We start from the raw sequence: 16,466 nt of genomic DNA, 5'->3' as shown, positions 1-16,466 counted from the left end.
TGAGGACGAGAGAAAAGCCAGGAGAAGGCAAGGGAGACTGGGGAAAGACAGGCGTGAATGAGGCTGTGCAGGGTGGTCACGTAGAGAGAGGCGAAGGAGGGCGAGTTTCCTCCTTTGCCTTCCTGGGGTCCGAGACAACCAAGTCCCGAAAGACTTTGCAGGTGGCACATCCCCACTTGGCCAGGTGCGCAGCATCTCCAACGGGCACAGACTTGCGTGCTGCCCTTCCTGGGGCTACACCAGGTTGAGGGCAGTCTTGGTGAGTCCTGGTTCTGCAGGGGTGGTGTGGGAATAGTGGACAGAGTGCTTCTGAAGAGAGGGAGAGAGGAGTGCGGAATGCTGATTCTCTCATAAAGACAGCACAACATTGGCCAAGTCAGTTGAACTCCCAGAACTTGGTCCTCTGAGGTTGTTTAAGCTCCCTGGCTTCACCCTCAGAAATTTGGTGGGAAGAATGGTTAAGGTCACACGTTTTAGAAGGAGAAGCACCTCAGTGCATCTTCCTGCCCAGCAAGTCAGGCGGCAGGGAAGGATCCCAAGATGAATTCCTGGACAAGGCTCTCTGGCAGGGAGGAGGGGGAACCCCGGGAGGAGGAAGACTTCTAATTATGTCACCTTAGGGAAGACATCTCAAAAGTGAGAAAGTTGACCTGGATGATCTCCAAGCCTCCCCTGATGTCTAAGATGGTGTAAGTCTGTGAATCAGTTGCCTTAGGAATCTGGGGGTGAGAGAGTAGGAATTCAGACGTGGGAATTTCGGGACTGATCAAAAATGCTGCGAGTGAGAAGTGATGGGATTTTGCACCATCTCTTCCTCTGCCCGGGAGGGTGGGTCTAATCTGCAGTGGAGAACTGAGCCTTGAAGTTGTTGGCAGTTGTTAAGGGAAAACAAACCTTTACCTAACTTAGAATGAACAAGGGGTGCAGAGCAGATCATGCCCAAACAGTGCAGTGGACCTCTACTAATGTGTTCGAAAGGAGCTTTCTGTGCTTCTTTGGATTTGGTAAGGTGTTTGAAATGTAGAAGGCTAACTACCTCTCTTCTTCAGAAATACTTTATTTGCTGTTTCTTTATGTTTTTGCCTTGGCCAGAGAGTGGCAGGTACCAGGGAGCTCCATCCAACTGTCAGGCTTGGAGTTCTCTGAATTAGCCCTTGAAGCCAAGCAGGTAACCAGAAAGAATAATTTTCTCTCACTCGGGAAGACAATAAATAATTCAAGAGCAGGTTAATTAAATAGGTGGTTTGTGCACCTGGTTGACTAACAGACATTTGACTCAAAATCAGGCATTGCTGTGATCCCATTGTTGGCCTCTACTCTTCAGGTTTCCAACACTCACCCCCTTGTCTAGGGGTAGCTGAATGCAGTCAGATTCCAAGTCTGGGTCAGGTCCTGACCTCATCCCTGACCTGGCAAGATTCCAGTTTCTAATGATGAAAAGAATTCGTGCTCTTTGAATTCAAATTGCGGTAACAACTCCTAAGTCTCAGCCCCTTTTCCTTTCCTAGTCTTTTCCTTCTCCCTGTGTCCAAATCAAACATCTCAGAGCCCTACTGCGTTGCTTTGGTTGCTGAACATTGAAAGGGGAAATCTGAGACACATCGACACAATCTGTGTACGCATTGTATGTGTGGGTGTTGGTTATAGGCGGGTAATTATTTCAACCAAAATTTATGTTGGTCTGTGTTAGACTCTGTGTTTGCTTTCTTTTCAGCTTCTATTCCTTGTATATTTCTCGATCTGACGAACCATATTGATTGCTTACTCTATATTGACATCCCAAATAGTGAATTGGGCACTTCACAGTATATAGCAGTTAAAAGACCCACCCCACTGCCATGTCTGGGTTGTAAGATAAGAGGTTAGCACTTTTTCTTATTTAATGGTACACACCTACTTAGGGATAGTAAGAGTAGTTACTATTTATTGAGTGTCTGTAGTAGGCCAGTCTCAGGCATTTACAGAGGACCCCTCAGATGTACCTCCAACTGTTTACCTGCCTCTTCCTCCCACTGGAGGTCTGGAAACAAGGATGGATGTGGCCGGCTGTAGCACAACATTTCTTTCCAGTCTTGGTTTTTACTTTGAAAATTTATCTGCATTTGTTTTCAAATGAGAAGATTTCAAATTACCAATTTATTTTATATGAGCCACTGTCTTTGAGTACATTTGTCACATTTGGAAGATGCAGAATAAAACCGAGGGTTTTGGTTTTTTGTTGTGTGTGTGTGTGGCTTTTCATACCATCAGGCACATGGCCCCTTACTGCCCAGGCAGCCTTTTCATCCTCACAACTGACATTTTACAGATGAAGAAACGGTATCAGAGAGGTTATGAAACTTGCCCAAGGTTGCACAGCTGGGATGTATTAGATCTGAGATTTTAGCTGAGTCTGAGACTCTTATGCCCGTGTCCTTTTTTTTAACCCTAGTCACTGCCTTTGGATTGTTTAACTTTGATAATAGTGAATAATGTTTCTATCCAAAGGATTACCTTTCTCTGTATAAATGAAATATTTGGAGTTGGAATTTCTGATTGGAGTTGAAACAAGAAGAAGATGACACCAAACATACTATGTATCCTTTTTAAAAAGAGGAAATTCTGTTTCATTTTTTTAAAAATTATTTTTCTGCTTATAAAATTCTACAGGTTCATTGCCCCAAATTTTGAAAGTACAGGGACATAATAAAGGAACAAAATCACTACTAATCTTACCATCCAGAAGAGATTTGGGTGTCTCTTTTTCCAAATATGGTGTATACGTGTATCTTAAAACATTGCATACTGGATGTTTAGAAGAAAAAAAAAGTGTTCTAAAGGGTTTCAGATGTGAAGTGATGTCTGCTTCCAGCCAGTATAAAATGAACAGTGTTTATTAGTAAGAGCCCTCTCAGCTCCAGCTTGGTTGAGCCTGTTTGCAGACTGTCTCTTTTATATAAAGACAGATGAAACCATTCTTTGGAAAGATCAAAGATTCATACCAGTTATTTCAGGTTAAAAGAAATTTTTTTTAAATATCTAGAGTCACTTTTTAAAACTCTGAGTTTTGACAACATACAAATAAAATTAATTCCCAATAATATTTCATTGGATTCCCAGCAGCATTTGCTACTGGAGAGTTTTAACGGGGCCCTGACAGATGATGACAAGTAGTACGTACTGAGGGACAGTTTTGCTAGGTGAAATGTCTTTATGGTTGATCCTTTCAGCCAGTTCTAGCCTGTCAGAGATTCAGTCATAGGGAACTGAGTAAACCTCTCAGTTTCTCAGATTATCCATCTGGAAACAAAAAATGGGTTTACATAAATGATAGGACGCCTGGGGTTGGCGACAGCCTGTCCCTTGAGGACCTACTTTGGCCTATTCATATGATGCTGAGCTCTTAGCCATGTCTTATCTGGTCTCCACTTTATGTTCTGTCTGAGGCATCCCCATACCCCCCACCCCCGCCGGTATCTCACTTTGACATGTGATGTTTGCACCTCCTGCCTCCCCGATTCCCCTCGTCTCTGGTGCCTCCACCTCGTTCTCCACTGCCTCATAGCTAGCACAGGAGGCTGCTCCACGAGAGCAGGGACCCTTTCTGCTCACCATGGTTTCTCCGGAGGCTGGAACTGTGTCTGCCATGTAGAAGGGGCTCGGTAAATCCTCATACAACTTAATGATGAGGCTGGCAATATTCTTAATTTGGCATAGAAAGAGAGGCAAACAGGAGACATTCTTACATATGCTAAAATACAGCCAAAATATAAAACACTAAAAGAGATAGCTAAACCAAGATTAAGCTTTTAGACTCTCATAGAGCCACCAACGTTTCTGTGCAAAGTGTCGGAGGCATTTAACGACTTGGTTGGGACAATCCCTGCTACAGGGCACAGGGACTGCAGACTAAGGGTGGGATCTCAGGATATCTTATGGGACAATGTCCACATCAGTTTGGTGTTGTGGGGGGGGGCCCTGTCATGGAGTGGTGTCTACCTACCCCTGCCGCCAGTCTCCCACTCTTGCCGTCTCACAGCCCCAACTCCATAGGTAGATTCTATTGCCTCCTGGAAATGTGCATTTTATTCCTCTTTGCAAAAGGAAAGACTTCTACCCTCTTGGATCTAAATTCTGCACAGTTTTTTCACTGTCTCACTCACATCTCACCATCGTCAACTCTGCTCACTCCAGCCTCCCACAGACTCCCGAGACAGCTCACATGGCTCTCTTGCTCTTGTGCACATATGACCTTGCATGAGGACACACTTTCACATGTGTGTGCCTGGGCTGTCTACGTGCAGGAGAAGCAGATGGAGGGCAGGGCCCTTACCTGTCCACGTTATGCATTTGCAGAACTTAGGAGGACACAGTGACCACGTGGGGAGCGCGTGGCTGGTGGTTCTCAGACTGGCCGTGAAAGGAGGAGTGAACGTCCCATCTTTGGTAGCCTTGTTTGGCTTGGGAACTCAGAACTCACCCTTCAAAGAAACGAGGGAGCCTGCGGCTCTGGGCTGTGGTGGCTGGCTATGGGAGCAGTGCCTGGGAACTGGCCCGGCTGGGTGGCTGTCCGGCTGGGTGCTGTGGGTGCTGGGTGCACTGGCAGCTGCTCCTACCATCTGCTCCGAGACTCGACTCGGAAGGGAGAGTCAGCGCAGTACAGCCTCCGGGATGCAGCGGCCAGGGTCAGGGCCGGGTGCCACTGTCAGAGACAATGGCTTCACCCTCCGGGGCTGGCCACCACCACAGGCCTCGGCACTCCTGTCTGTGACGGGGTGCTGAGAACAGAACCTTCATCACCACCTGACTCCGAGGCCATTGTCATAAATGAACAAGTCCATTGCTCTGGCTAAAGGGTTTGTAAGGGCCTCAGTTACATACAGGCCTAGAGAGACAGAGGTTGTGCAGACGCTAATTCAGCGTGTGTTGAATTGGACTGGGTGTTCCTGTCCAGTCTCCATCAGTTAATTACTCTAGCCCAGGTTGAGACTCAGCCTACCTGGTCAAGCAGTCTGTTTTCTCTAGTTCTATCCTGTTGCTGCCTTTTGCTCAGCCTTCTCTGTGTTGCCCTGGTTACCTGAGAGAGAAAGTGATTTCACCTAGCCCCACAGTTTCTACTTTGGGCTGTCTCTGGCTCCTCTAGTTTTTCAAATTGATTTAAAAAAATTTTTTTTAATTGGGTAAAGTAGACCAAATTGACCATTTTAACTCAGTTTTAAGCGTACGGGTCAGTGGCATTAAGTACATTCACATGGGCGTGCAGCCATCACTACCATCCCTCTCCAGAACTTTCTCATCATCCCAAACTAAAACTCCATATCCATTAAACAATAACTCCTCATTCCCCCTTCCCCTCAGCCCCCGGCAACCACCTTTCTACCTTCCGTCTTTAGGAATTTGACTACTCTATGTACCTTACATAAGTGGATTTATACAGTATTTGTCCTTTATGTCTGGCTTATTTTACTTAGCATAACGTCCTGATTGTTCATCCATGTTGTATCATGTGACAGCAATTCATACCTTTTAAGGTTGAAAATATTCTGTTGTATGTATGTACCACATTTTGTTTATCCGTTCATCTGTTGGTTCCACCTTTTGGCTGTTTTTGTGAATAGTGCTGCTGTGAACATGGGTGTGCAAAATATCTCTGTGATACCCTGTTTTTCATGTTTTTGGTGTATATACCCACAAGTGGAAATGCAGGATGAAATCGTAATTCTGTGTTTAATTTTTGGTGGCTCCTCTGATTTTACAAGCAGGAACTCTCTTGGTGCCTGGTCTTTGCTGCACCAGCTCTGCCCTTTGTTGACCCTCTGGCCCCTGTGCGTTGCTTCTCTCTGTGTTCCTCTAGGATGGACCAACAGTAGGGTCCCAAACATCCCATGTTTATTTGCTTGCTTAAATATCTGGTCTGTTTGGCTATATCACTCTGGAATCCTCAGGTCTTTCAGGTGAATAAAATAGTTACAGAATCTTTCTTCAAGTCTTAGCATTGGGTCCTAGCTGTCAGAAGTTATAAATGCTCCTTAAACAGATTTTACCGGAGACAAATCTTGCGGTTGGCCGTCATCCCTTGACCACAGTCATTTCTTCCAAGGGATTTCATCAGGAAGAGCTAAAAGTGTTTTCCAAGATTTTAGGCCTGCGAATGTTTTGGGTATGTGAGAACTGAGAAATGTACCTGACATTGAGAACGAAGGGCTCTTGTGCAAAAATTCGTTGTTGTTGTTCATTTAAACCATTGCATTTCAGCTCTTGAATCAGTGGGAGGCCCAAAGGCCCAGCACTTCATTTGGTGGCTGCCAGGGAGGGGGACAGGCAACCTTACCTGGGCCACAGAGGAGTCAAAGACTCAAGTTCGGGCTTCCCTGGTGGCGCAGTGGTTGAGAGTCTGCCTACCGATGCAGGGGACACGGGTTTGTGTCCTGGTCTGGGAAGATCCCACATGCTGCAGAGCGGCTGGGCCCGTGAGCCATGGCCGCTGGGCCTGCGCGTCCAGAGCCTGTGCTCCCCAACGGGAGAGGCCACAACAGTGAGAGGCCCGCGTACTGAAAAGAAAAGAAAAAAAAAAAAAAAGACTCAAGTTCATTTCTGCTCCTAAGCTGGGGACTGCTGGGGCTTGGAAGTGAAGCAGGTTTGAGCTCACAGGGAGACAGTTTGGAGGATGGCTTCATTTCCTAGTCTCTTTAATCTGCCTTGGGTCACAAAAGTGGTTTTAAAAGACAAACCAGATTTGTAAAAATGTCATTCACACACACGTGCACACAATTAACACCACAACGAAAAATACTCCCCAGCAATGCAAATCCCACACTTTCCTGGCCATGAACTTTGGGAGGATGGAATTAGCTTTTCTCTGTCTCTCTGGGGTCAGGGTGGGTGTAGGAGGTGGGGCATCCCTGTGTGTCCATTTGCAGTCCACACGGTTGGGGTTGAATGCCTTAGTGGGAGCAGTTAACTGTGCACACGTACCCAACCAGTGTCTGCTTCTCACCACCCAGAGGCTCGGGGCCAAGGGCCCCCACCTGTGTCTGCATAGGCTGCCCTTGAGTACAACCAACACCTGGGACTTCTGGTGAGCTGAGGCCGTATTTCTGTGATGCCGTCTGGCCAGATGGAGCCATGGCCTCTTGTCCTTTGCAGTGTCTGTAAAAGCTGTAGGTCTGTACTCAGGACATGTTTCCAGCTGAATGACACACTGATCACTTTTCTCTGGATGCCTTTCCTTTCTAGCCAGGAAGAAACTGCAGGCCAGGCCACTGTGAATCCAAGGTTCATCCCCCTCTCTCCGTTCCTTAGCTTTCCCATTCACGTTCTTTTCCGGTTTTGGCTTCCCATTTGTATTGTTTCCTTCCCTGGCCAGCGGCCTGCACCCAGAGCTCCGCTCCCGGGCTGCCCGGCAGGTGCTCCAGGCTGGCTGGCATCTGCGGTTGTTGGTGATTCCCTGGCATTAGGGATCCCAGGCCTTGACGGCTCTCTTTCCTTCCTTCCTTTTCCCCTTTTTCTACTGCTTCCTTTTCTTCCTTTTCCTCTGCATATATCTTAGCTCTGCCGGAGGCCACACAATATTACTTAGCCCAGCTGGAGGGCCTGAGCGCTGGGAAGTTAGCTGACACCACCTCCCTCCCCCAAGGCATCTAGAACTGTGGGCTGATATTTCCAGAACATTAGTTTTAGGTATCTTTTCTGTTTTTGTGTTCACATGGTCCATTTTGATGATGGAATAAAGCTCTCCTGCTGAGGAAAAATGCAGGGGAGGAGAGCAGAGTCTTGGAGCTGACTTCCTTTTTTTTTTTTTTCCTTATTGGCAACTGATTCATGAACCCTAAAAAAAGAGTTGATAGCAACATAGCCAGCTAGCGATAGCAGCCCAGATGGTCCCCTATATAATAGAGACATTTGTATCTTGGATAAAAAAATATTTAAATGTGTTCTGTGAACCTTATTGAGAAAGGAATTAGCAACAACTGCATTCAAGGGCTGTGGGTATGGAAATAGCCAAAAGATTCTAGTCCCCCTGAATGCAAAAATGAAGAAATGGAAATTGCGAGGTGTCAGGCTGAGATATGGGGGACTCCAGTGCGGGGAAGATGGGTTTGGAACACATGGCACTGCTCTTGTCTGTCGGCCTGAGGTAACCCACCCTCGGGTGTGTCAGGGGAGAGGGGTCCAGTCCGGTCGTGTGTGTGTGGAGGTGGAGCTACGTGTCCGGTCTGTGTCCACCCAGGCATACTGCCAGCTGTGGAGGCTTCACAGCAGCTGTAGGCAGACCAGGGCCAAAGAGAACAGGTTGGTGCCAACGGTCTCTAAATTTTACATCGAAGAGATACACAGATGCTGCTTCCCATCTTCCTTTCTCTGTTCACTGGGAGATGGTACAGGCCCAGTGAATCCCACGGGCCTGCCTGAAATCTTCATAAAACTTTTATCCTCCTTGTCCTATATCCTAAGCGGGCCATTGCGGGGGGCTTGGAGATTCTTGAGAGGCGTTCTGAATTGGGTGGCATCAAGCTTACGTTGGCCACTTTGGAGGATGGAGGGGGAGGTGATTAGTAACAGTCACTGAACTGGAGTGTGTGAGGGGCAGTGCGTGGGGAAAGCCGGCCTCTTAGAGCACGTGGAGTCACTGTCTGGAGTTAGGAGCAGGGACCAGAGGCTGAGAGCGTAAAGCCGCTTCGTCATTACCGGACTGTGACTTATCCCGCGATAACTTTGCTTGGAGGTTCTGGAGAGTGATGAGGAAATTGAGCTGAGACCAACCAAGCATATGTGCTGACTGGAGAAAAATGACTGGAGAAGAATGTGTTTGGGCTTGACATCCTTTTCTCTCATTGGTTGGCAGTTTTAGAAGCAAAAGGCCTGCCCTAGAAAGGGGCTGACAGCTAATGAGGCCGATGAGCTGCTGCTGCAGCGGCTCTCAGCAAGCTGCTCGGGGCTTTAGACGAGTCCCTGCATCTCCCTGGGCCTTTTGTTTTCGTGTGTGTAAAATGAAGGCGCTGAGCCAAGTGATCCCTAAGCTCCTGTCCAGCTCCAGACTCTGTGGTTCTTGCACTGCCTGCTGTATGCATCTCATCCAGTGCTTGCTGCGTGCATCTTGTATTTCTCTTCCTTTTCTCTTGTCATAGCTTTTCTTTTCCAATGACCTCCCTGGGCATTCGGTATCAGATTTCTGTGTAGGGAATGTACTGATTAAGGTTCTTAGAAATCAGTGCAGGCCACCTTAATCAAAGAAGGAATTATGGAAATAGAATTGGAGTGCTCCTAGAAGGATGGAAAGCCTGGGAAACAAGACTTGCAGCAACAGGATAACCTTGATTGTGATTGCTGCCCACTCTGTCTTCTGTCCCTCATTCTCCTTCTAAGGATGGAGAGTCTTACGGGCTGAGCCTGGGTCAGTGCCCCCTGTGGGTTGTACCGAGTGGTGGGTAGAAGTAAGACAGGGATCTCCAGGCCTCCCCGGTGGAAAGACAGGCCCCTGGGTTTACCCTCCCACCAGGACTGTGCTCAAAAGGAGAGAGGTAATTCTCCAGAGGAAATCAGACCGGTGTAGGAAGGGGGCATGGATGTTGAGTGACCAAAAAAAAATGACAGATGTTCACTACTTGAGCTCTTCAGTTTAACTGTCACCTCCCCTGTAATCGGAGAAAGCAAAATTTTCTCTAAAGCGAAGGTTATCTTGTTACCACAGGCCCTGTGATGTGTTTTCCCAAGGGAGTTGCCGGAAAAGATCTTATTTATCTTCATTCTCAGCTTGATGAGGAACAGCTGTGCTCTGGCCAGGAGGATGGACTTACTGGACTCCTGGTCCTGAGTGTGTTTCCCCCACTTGAGTGATGACTGCCCACTGCCCTTTGTAAAGTCTCCATCTTCCAATCCTTAAAACATTCCATGGAGGCAAGGTGATGGAGCCTGCAGCTTTTACAGAGGGCACTGGATGACAGCTTTGCAGGAATCTAGCAAAGTGCGTGCTAACCTAGAAGGTGGAACAGCAGTTGTGTGAATCAAGAATAAGAAAAAATGGTGTCTTGCCAGTTTGGTGTCCTCCAGGCTATTTAGCCCCAAATTCTAGAGCGTACATGGTAAAGTGAAACCCAGCTCTTCCTTTTCCTCTTGGAAAAGCAAACCCGTACCCTCAAATTCCCTCCTCTTTCTGAGAAAGTCCCCCACTGCCCCTCATCTAGACTGTGCTGAGCAGATCTGCTCAATTTCCATTCCCTGCTTCATACAGAGCCCAGGGCAAGGGGGCTCCCTCCCAAGCCCTGTCTGAACCACTTAATATGACCCCTCTGCATTCCTACCAGGAGTCACTCTCTTATAATTAGCAAAGTTGGCAACTTCCACCACTGTACAGAGTAAGTTATTTTGCTTACTTTGACAACTGAGGCAGCATCAGTTGTCTCCCGAGGGGAGAGGTGATGTTACGGCTCAGAGCTATGCCGTGTGCTGGCACCTCTGTTAAAATTAGCTCCTCCGTCATTCCAGGGTTGTCATGAAGGAACCAAAATGAAGTTTGGTGTGGCAGGATTATTAAAGCCAAGGGAGAAATGACTCTAGGACCAGCATGGTGTTTTCAAGAGGTCAGTCCCACTGAGCCACAGGGAGGCCATCGAAGTGCTGGGCCTGAGACATTGACCTTGGAGAGAGAACGCCGGCAGCACCACACAGAGAACTGGTTGCTGGAGCTGCTTCTTAGTCCATGTAGTCCCTCAGTTTTTCAGTTTTTCCTTTCTTATATCAAAACACCAAGTGGAGGGCTTCCCTGGTGGCGCAGTGGTTGAGAGTCCGCCTGCCGATGCAGGGGACAGGGGTTCATGCCCCAGTCTGGGAAGATCCCACATGCCGCGGAGCGGCTGGTCCCATGAGCCATGGCCGCTGAGCCTGCGCGTCTGGAGCCTGTGCTCCGCAACGGGAGAGGCCCCAACAGTGAGAGGCCCGCGTACCGCAAAAAAAACAAAAACAAAAAAAACCCACCAAGTGGAATATCTTTTTCAAGAAAAAAAAAATCGATAAAACAAATGAAAACCCAAGCTAGTAAAGCGTCTGGGGTCCAGGCTCAGTCAGCTGTTAGGGATCGTGGGTTGCTGTGCCTTGGCCCGTGGCACCCTGCACTCTACTTCTTCTGGAAATGAGGCCGAGTTGGATGGGTTAGCTTTACGGTTTGCTGATTTGTTTTCTTTTTATTGACTTACATTGCTGACAGAGGACAGAGTCATATAATCGTATAGTCCTGGAATCCCGACACGTAAGGCGACCTAAGATCATCTGGTCTGTCTTCACGTCTGGAATGAGGTACTTGAACCCAGAGAGGCGAGGTCATGGCCAAGCCCAGAGCAAACCTCTAGGTTTCCAAATTCCCCTGCCAGTTGCTTCCTCCAGTCCAGAGGGGTTTCATCAGGCAACTTGTCACGTTTTACAGCTACTGAAATAAAGAATAAAAATGTATCTCCTTGACCATCCCAGCTGTGCAGACTAAATCCTCATACTTCCCCAACAACTCGCTATCGGATTTTGTGACATTTGGTTGTTTTCTAGATGGAGCTAAAGAGAACAATGTTGGTTGAATTAAGAAAAGAGGGACATGTAATATTCCGGCAATCCCCATATTTAATTTGTTGCACAACTCTGAGGAAGATGTGCGTTGAGGGTTGTTTTAAAATTTTCGTTTATTTACAATGCTTTATCTTTGAGAGGTGCCTTCTCCCCTCGTGGACAGAGGTTTCCATTTGCGAGGCCCGGACACGTGGGTAGTCCAGATTCAGGGTCCTGATTCAGGACGTGTGCAGCGCCTGGTGCCCATCCCCAAACCACGTGACATGTCAATTCACCTCTCTTTGGGTTGCAGTGTCTTTGCTCTTCAAACAAGTGGGTCTTTTCTTCTTCCTGGTGTCCTGACTTGGGGGTCACCTTCTTTCCTGCAGCTTTTGTGCAAGATGTTTTGGTCACACATCTTCAGGGTCAGGTTTCGCACTGGCCCCCCGCCCCAGCCCCTTGCCTTGAGAAGAGCCACACCGTTCCTCCCTTTTGTCATGGTGTCTGTCCTCTGACTCAGCCTTAAAGGACACAAGGTCATAAGCTAGGCGACGGCTGGCTTGTTGCTCACACTGTGGCTGTGTAACCACCGCCCTCTCAGCTGGGTGTGGACAGCGCTACGGCGGTGTGTCCTCCACCACTAGATTTTCAGTTGATCCCTTTGGCCAGTGAACACCCACCCTCGGCACCCCGACTCCCAATCCCTCCCAGGTGCTCCCCTCCCTGCCAGCAGCGCGTGCGACCCTTGCCTTGCAGAGGACAGTCAGATGCGCTTGTGATTTCGATGCTTTGCCAATGGATGAATAAGAAAGACATACAAAGCAAGTGGCATTTCCGGTTTAGTATAGTGACTCCAAGATAGAAACCCCGCTTTGGAGTGAGATGGGAAGAATGCTTCGCAGCCACGTTTGGGGAGAAGGTGCCAACCTGCCGGTGGACGAGGCAGGGCTAACCTGCGCCTTGGACCCGGGACCCGCGAGCGTTGGCCCCGCTCCCTGAGCTTTACGGTCGCTCCGGGTGATGCTGAACCGCCCGGGAGACGGCGGGCGGTGTCTGCAGAGGATGAAGGCGAAGAGTTGGAAGCCACAGGGAGATGCTGGAGGGACACAGGATGGTGATGGCGCTTCAGCCCAGCCCCTGCCTCCAGGCTGGGCAGGGCCCGCCTTTTGTGGAACCTCTGCGAGGCTCCGCGGCCCACCTCTGCACTCTGTCCGCCAGGATGCTCATCCCAACGGTCAGGTGGATTCTCTTCGCCTGTGTGGACCCTTCTTCCCTGTGTCACGTCAGGCCTGACGTTCTGAATCTGGGCTCTAGAACTCTCCTCCCGTTTGTCTTTCCAGACTTCACCACCCACATTCCACTGCTCTGGGCCTCACCTTCCTGCTCTGTGAAAGGAGGTGGCCGGGCTAGTGTCACCCCGAGATGTTATTTCTCAGAAGGGTAGGGGCCGGGACTCTGTATTTTTAGAAAGCTCCCAGGTGATTGGGACACGCAGGCAGCGTTAGGAAGTGGCGGGCACTGGACCGGGGATCTCCCCAACGGTCCATGGCTCTTTTGAATCTTATTTGCGAATGATTCCTTTCCAGGACACCACGTTAAATAAAGTTAATCACCTGGTCGTTCCTTTACTCTCAGTTTGGTTCCACATGTGTACCTCTAGCGTGTGATCCTTTTATTGCAGTTCTATTTTCTATTTATCCGTACAGTATTTCCATTTTTTCCTTCTCCAGGAAGCTTCCTATGATTTGCTCCCTACTCACTGGTTTCTCTTTTGATTCAGGGCTCCCGTACGCCCTCAAGGAGGTGTATCTATCTCACAACAGAGAGCAGTCCTTACTGTTTTGATGAGGAAGTGTGTTCTCTTGGTTGTTTGGTCTGTGAATTTTCATTCCCCCCCTAACTAGGTGGACCCCTGACTGTTCTCGCCTCCCAGCAAGGAGCCTGGTTGTCAGTAATCAGAGGCCCAGTAAACACGATTGATCTTTGACCTCTGTCTCCTACGGCAGCGGTCCCTAAACATTTTGGCACCAGGGACCGGTTTCGTGGAAGACAGTTTTTCCACAGACGGGGGGTGGGGGGGCGGGTAGGGGAAGGGGGTGGCTCAGGCGGTAATGCGAGCACTGGGGAGCAATGGGGGGCGGCAAATGAAGCTTCCCTCACCTGCCCACCGCTCCCCTCCTGCTGTGCGGCCCGGTTCCTAACAGGCCGCGGACTGGTACCACTCCGTGGCCCGGGGCTTGGGGACCCCTGTTCTATGGGACATTGACGGCGCTGCTTCACTCTTTCCTTGAAGTGGACTTTCAAATACAAGAAGCCCCTTTATCTGATGCTTCTGTGCTTCAGACCTCGGGTCCACTTGTCCCCTCCTCCCCCAACACCGCCCCAGCTTCAGGCCCAGCTGGCTCGAGTAGGAGGGGGTCAGGGCGGAAGAGGAGTGGCATCGGCTGCCCGCCTTGTGGCCTGCAGTTTCCTTTGGCTCCCCGTCGTGTGGGAGTGCAGGCCGGAACACCTCTGCTTGGTGACAACGGTCTTCCTACATCACGGCCTCAGCCCACCTCTCTGGGCCGTGGTTTTCCCATCTGTAAAGTGAGGGCGTGGGCATGGTGACAGCTGAAGCCCCTTTCTGTTCTTAGGAGAGGCCCCACTCACGGCCCGGTGCCCTTAACAGCAGGTACCCGCAGAAGCGGTTGATGAGAGCTGCTCACAAAAGTCCTTTCTTTGCAAAGGATGTTGGTGTCAAGTCTGTCAGGGGAAGCCACGTGTGCGCTCTGGTGGTTCAGACTCTCGGGGCCCTTTGTGTCTTTTGGTTCCTGTGATGATCTGAATAATTTATTTCCTCTCAGCATCCCCACTGTCTTTTCCACCTCTTCTCTGCTCGTTAGTGTCTGTGCCCTGAGTGGGCAAGGCCCAGAGGGGCAAGGGAAGTGAGGATGAATTGGTGGAGCGGGGGCGGCACTGGGCCCAGGGACAAGAGGTTTGGGTGATGAGGGAGGACCTCTGCCACCATCTGCTGAGATGCCCTGTGTACTGTCACTCGAGGGATGGTGAGTGGTCGTTAAGGGGCAGGACTGTTAGGGGTGTGCCGAAGACCACTGCTTGTCGCTTCCTAAGCGGCGGGTCCAAAGGTGAAGGAAGAAGGAACACTCGATTGTGAAGAGGAGTTGGAGGTGACACGTTTCCCTTGAAACAGTTGACGTTCCACCATGATGACACTGAATTATTGTACTTTGCATTTGCTATATTTGCTTCCTTGAGCAGGCAAGTGCAATCCCCCAGGGCCCCCGAGGCTTATCTTCAGTGCAATTGGGATACGAAGATGCTGCACTTAGAGTCTTCGAGGCGCGGTGTGGTGGTGACAGAGCTGCTGAGGGGAGCGGCCCGGGCATCACCCCGGGCTGACTTGAAGGGCGGCACCTGCTGCGTGGAAGGCGGTTTAGCCCCACCTGTAGGGCAGGCCTGCAGTGCCTTCGGGAGGAAAACAGAAGGTTCCCTTGCCAGGGAATGCGCCTCCCTGCTCACCAGTCATTTCCCGGGGATGTGCCCAACATGACCATGTATGACCCAGCCGGGAATCCCCCCTCCATCCATCCCGAGCTGGCCTCTCTGAAGTCCTGCTTTTATTCAGCGATGCTGTCCTTTCCCAGGCACGCTGGAGACCCTGAGAGAGCTCTTCCTTGCCTCTCCATCCCCCAACCCTGTGTGCGGAGAAGCAGGGCCTTGCGGTACCTTCCAGTCTTTGCTTCCCCTTGCAGCCACCAGCTCAGCCCAGGACCCCAATTTCTTAGGCCCCGAAGGAAGCCAGGAGCCACCAGCTCTGTGACTAATCAACGTCATGACGTCCGAGTGGAACATTGCCGAGAGCACGGTTTCCACAGGCGTGGCCTCTGCTCCTGCAGATTGAACTGGATTCCAGGGTCTATCTCAGCAGTGGTGCGTTTCTCAAACGAAGGACAGCCAGCTCTCAGAGGCTGTGGGCCTCTCGCCACAAACACACTTCCTTTTTCCTCTGTCACGTTCTCTTTGTCGTGTTCTAGCATCTCTCTCATAGGATGGGGATATTGGCCTCTCCCCACCTCCAACAATTCCTGAAGCTGCCAGGCCCCCACTTTCCTTCCGCATCAATAGTTAATGGAAACTAAATGGGCTGTCATTTGTGAGACTCCTGGGGCAGTGGTTTTTGATTTGTCAAGACAGTTGAAGGAGCGGTCACATCTAAATCACTTGCACGTCACCTGAGATTAGGACCGTGAACCGTCACGTCTTGTGTGCTCTCTTCCCCCCTGTTCTGTTTCCTCTGATGATGATGGTTAATTGACGAGAATGGAACACTGAATTGTCTTTGTAGAACCGGTGAAAGCTATAGGTTCCGTTCCTCCTGCATCTTGCTGTAGTTTCATTTAGGGTATCCCCTACAGGTATGCTCAAACTTGAGTATGCATGTGAATCACCGGGAAACTTTCACAAAGTTCAGATTAATTCCTGCCCTTGGGGATTAAGGCTTGGGTGGGTGGGCTGGTCATACTCAGTTTGGGCATAGAGATTGGTTAGAGAATGATCTTTTACATGGATTGCTATTCTGTGCATGGATGGGGAGGCTATTAGCTACGATGATAGCTAATCTTGATTGAATACTTAGTCCACCAGGCACTGCCCTAACTGTAGTGACTCATTTAATCCTTACAGTGTCCTCTTGTGCAGATCCTGTTGTTAGCTCTAGTTTGCAGAGGAGTAGACGGAAGCACAGAAAAAGTGCCCGTGGTCACACAGGTAGTGCATGGCCAAGCCAGGAGTGATTCCAGGCGGTCCGATCCCAGAGTATGGCTCCTTTCCATGTGTTACCCCACCTCTTTGCTCTGCTGTAGCTTTTGAGTAACGGTTTCAAGCTCTCTGTGCTCTGTAGGTAGAGATTTTTGTGTGTGTTTTTTTTTTTAAAGAGAATGATTGGTATTTGATTT

General features: G+C 49.5%; 1 protein-coding gene across 2 annotated transcripts in view; it reads left to right on the top strand.

Moving 5' to 3' along the window:
* CNIH3 (cornichon family AMPA receptor auxiliary protein 3) overlaps positions 1 to 16,466 on the top strand; it is a 118,124-nt gene that overhangs the window by 724 nt on the left and 100,934 nt on the right. The window lies entirely within an intron of this gene.

The sequence above is a fragment of the Phocoena sinus genome, chromosome 1 (assembly GCF_008692025.1).
Source record: "Phocoena sinus isolate mPhoSin1 chromosome 1, mPhoSin1.pri, whole genome shotgun sequence".
Taxonomy (NCBI): domain Eukaryota; kingdom Metazoa; phylum Chordata; class Mammalia; order Artiodactyla; family Phocoenidae; genus Phocoena; species Phocoena sinus.
The sequence above is the reverse complement of the archived record's forward strand: the minus strand, read 5'-3'. Positions and strand labels throughout refer to the sequence as shown.